The sequence below is a fragment of the Hipposideros armiger genome, unplaced genomic scaffold (assembly GCF_001890085.2).
Source record: "Hipposideros armiger isolate ML-2016 unplaced genomic scaffold, ASM189008v1 scaffold_434, whole genome shotgun sequence".
Lineage (NCBI taxonomy): Eukaryota > Metazoa > Chordata > Mammalia > Chiroptera > Hipposideridae > Hipposideros > Hipposideros armiger.
The window spans coordinates 631082-635310 of record NW_017731784.1 but is presented as its reverse complement, the minus strand read 5'-3'; the positions used below and the strand labels follow the sequence as shown (position 1 = coordinate 635310).

The 4229-nt window shown below is 39.7% G+C and overlaps 1 pseudogene; it reads right to left on the bottom strand.

Moving 5' to 3' along the window:
- Nucleotides 1–3221: 3221 nt before the first annotated feature.
- LOC109394758 (histone H3.3-like) lies at nucleotides 3222–3628 on the bottom strand (annotated as a pseudogene).
- Nucleotides 3629–4229: the final 601 nt, after the last annotated feature.

Genomic DNA, 4229 nt, shown 5'->3' with positions numbered 1-4229 from the left:
TTTAGGCAACCTCCCAGAGGCAATTTTTAAAACCATGAGGCTGGATGAGGAGACTGTGATTCTAATGAATCCTGCCACTCCTTAGAAATAAATTAAGAGTTTCCTTCCAAGTGGAGTGGCTAGTGGGCTGCGAGGTCATATTTTAAAATAGTTGAATCCAAACATAGCTGGATTTGCATTTTTTTTAAAAAAAGCCTATAGTTTGCTTTTCATATTTTCCCTCTTCCCCAGTGACTCTAGCGTTGTATGGTCCAAGTTGCTTTCTTGCAAAAGTACGTTGGGCTCATTTTATGAGATGTGGAACAGAGAGCCAGCCTGGTGCTTCGACTGGCTGAACTTTCCATCCTGCCTTAAACAACCTGGGAAAAATCAGTGTGATTTATAACAGTAGTTACTGCTACCCTTTTACTTAGCCAGGAATATTCTCACGCTATCAAAAAGCCCAAAAAACCAAAAAGCAGGCACATTTGGAATCACTATCATTCCTCCATCTTGACTAGTCATCTGAGTGATTCATTAATTAAATACGTTTATGCAACTAAGCCTTCCTTATAAGTGAGGGAGAGAGAAACCAGGTGAGGAGATGACTTTTTCTTCCAGCCGTATCCAATATAATCATAAAACAGGGAGGGTCTACTGAACAGATACATGATATGAGATGGCCTGCTTATTTTCATGACTTATTCCCATGTGTCAGGAATGAAAGCCTAAGATCATGCAGCAGGTGCTGGCGTCTGCAGCATTCACTGGGGACTTTTCATGCTAGTGTTTTAGGTGGTATGAGTCCATGCAGTAGCAATGAAAGTCACACACACACACACACACACACACACACACACACACGATACCCCTCGACCACTCAAAAAGAAGCCCCTGAAAGATCAGGATGCTGGGCATGTGTTTGCAAAGCATCACTTAGAGATGATCATCAGTACTTACTAATATCTTTTAAGTTGTAGGATGCCCTTTCCTTGTGGTAGCTCAAAGGATTTCTTTTTTATCTACTGTGTGTTTGGGAATGTGAAACTCCCATTTTTTATAGAGGTTATATATACAGGGGTTCCCAAGCTTTTAATGGCAGTGGCACATATAGAGCAGTGTTTACCATGTGGAATTCTTTGCTATAGTAGCACTTCCCTGCTTTTCTCAGACACCAAAGACAGCTTGTTGGAGTGCAAATAGGTTAGATGTGAGTAAAATTAGTTGGGCTAATGTTGACTCTTTTCTCATGGTTTTTTTTTTTTTCAATTTTTTAAACAGTTAATTCTTCCCCCTCAATTTTTATGATGTTAAAAATACACAACATATAAAATGCATTATCTTAACCATTCTAAATGTATAATTCAGTGGTATTATATACATTCATAGTGTTGTACAGTCATCACCACTATCAATCCCCATAACTCTTTTCATTTTGTAAAACTGAAACACTATACCCATCAAACAATATGTGATTGGTAAATGTTTTCTTCCATTCTGTGGATTGCCTTTTTACTTGTTGATATTATCTTTTGATGCACAAATTTAAAAATAATTTTATGAAGTTCAATTTGTCCATTTTTTCTTCTGTTGCTTGTGTTTTAGTGGCATATCTAAGAAGTCACTGTTAAACTTAATATTGTGAAGATTCATGTTTTCTTCTAAACGTTTTATAATTTTAGGTCTTTAATCCTTTTGAGTTATTTTTTGTAAATGGTGTTAGGTAAGGGCCCACCTTTATTCTTGTCCATGTGGATATCTAATTGTCCCAGCACTATTTATTGAAAAGGCTGTCTTTCGCCCATTGAATGGTCGTGGCACCCAAAAATCATTTGACTAGATATGTGAGGGCTTATTTCTGGGCTATTCTATTCCACTGGTCTATATGTCTGTCTTTATGTCAGCACCACACTGTTTTTGTAGCTTTGTTGAAAGTTTTGAAATTAGGAGGTGTGAGTCTCCCAGCATCGTTCTTTTTCAAGATTGTTTTGGCTACTTGGGGTCCCTTGAGATTCCATATAAATTTTAAGACAGGTTTTTCTCTTTCTGTAAAAAACATCATTGGGATTTTTTTTGGGATTGCATTGAATCTGTAGAATGCTTTGCCATTTTAACAAAATTAAGTCTTCTATTCAGTGAACACAGGAAGTCTTCTAATCAATGAACATGGGATGTATTTCCATTTATTTATGTCTTCTTTAATTTCTTTTAGCAATATTTTATGGTTTTTATTGTACAAGTCTTTCATCTTGGTTAATTCCTAAGTATTTTATTCTTTTTGATGTTATTGTAAATGGAATTGTTTTGTAATTTCCTTTTCAGATTGTTCAGTTAGTGTATAGAAATGCAACTAATTTTTGTGTGTTGACTTTGTATCCTACTACTTTGCTGAATTCATTTATTAGCTCGAACAATTTTTTTGTGAGTGGAATACTTAGGGTTGTCTATGTAAACGTTTATATCATCTGCAAGCAGGGATAATTGTGTTTTTCTTTTTCATTTTGGATGTCTTTTATTTTTATTTTCTCGTCTAATTGCTCTGTCTAGCACTTCTAGAATAGGTAGAATACAGGTGGTGAAAGTAGGAATCTTTGTCTTGTTTCTGATCTTAGAGAAAAAGTTTTCAGTCTAGTATTATGTTTGCTGTGGGTTTCTCATATATGGTTTTTATTATGCTGAGGTAGTTTCCTCCTTTTCCTAGCTTGTTGAATATTTTTATCATGAAAATGTTTTGAATTTTGTCAAATCCTTTTTCTGCTTCAATTGAGATGATCATTTGTTTTCCTTCATTTGGTTAATGTGGTGCATTACATCGATTGATTTTTGTATGTCCAACCATTCTTGAGTTCCAGGAATAAGTCTCATTTGTTCATTGTATATGGTCCTTTAAATATTCTGCTGAATTCAGTTTGCTAGTATTTTTTTTTTTGGAGTATTTTTGCATCAATGTTCATAAGGGACATTGGTCTGTAGTTTTCTTGTAGTGTCTTTGTCTGGCTTTGGTACTGAGGTAATGTTGGCCTCATGGAATGAGTTAGGAAGTGTTCCCTCTTCAATTTTTTTGGAAAAATTTGAGAAGGATTGGTATTAGTTCTTTGAATGTTTGGTAGAATTCACCAGTGGAGCCATCAGATCCAGGGACATTATTATTATTATTATTATTATTATTATTATTATTATTATTATTATTATTACTGGTGGCTCTGGAAAGAACTTTTGGGGATGAATGGGTGACCTTGATTTCAGGCCTTCTCTCTGCGGGTGTGGCGCGTGAGCTGGCTGTCCTTGGGCATCATGGTGCCGTGCCTGGTGTGGATGGCACACAGGTTGGTGTTCTCGAACAGCCCCACCAGGTACACCTCACATGCCTCCTGCAGCGCCATCATAGCGGAACTCTGGAAGTGTAGGTCCATCTTGAATTTCTGTGAGATCTCGCGCACCAGCTGCTGGAAGGGCAGCGTGCGGATCAGCAGCTCCATCGACTTCTGGTAGCGCCGGATCTCACACAGCGCCACTGAGCTGGGCTGGTAGCAGTGCTGCTCCTTGACGACACCACCGGTGGCCATTCTGGGCCGCCTTGGTCGTCAGCTACTTGTGCGGGGGCCTTGCCACAGGTAGACTTGTGGGCAGTCTGCTTCCTCGGAGCCATAGGACCTCTGGAGACCAGTTAGCTGATCCGGGGATTTTATTTTTGGGGACAGTTTCAAACTAATACTAGTTATAGGTCTATTTAGCTTTTCTATTTATTTATTTATTTATTTATTTTAAGATTTTGATTTGGGAATTGGGGGATGGGAACAGCGCTGGGGAATTGGGGGAAGGGGCACAGACAAGCTGCTGTCCTTTTTGTTCTTCAGTCTAGCTGTGGAGGACATTGCTTCACTGGCCCAAGTTAGCACCATCACTGTGTTCTTCCTGGGTGAGGCAGATCAGTTGCCGGCTTCTGGATGGCTGCTCACGGTGGCTGCTGGCCTCTCACGCTGGCTGCTGGCTACACAGGGTAGCCCATGGCAACCTACTACAGCAGGGGCTGCAGCCTACACTGTTGCCAGAGACTCGCCGCAGCCCAGCTCCAGGTTGAGCTGTTGTTCAGCATCTTAGCTGTGGAGGGCAGTGTCACTGGCCCTCATATGTGGGATCCCAATTGGGGCCCTCTGGCTTCCCAAGCCAGCTCTTAGCCAACGCGCCACTTGGCCGGCCCTCTATTTCTTTATGATTTTGTCTTGGTAGGTTTTGTGTTTCTAGGAATT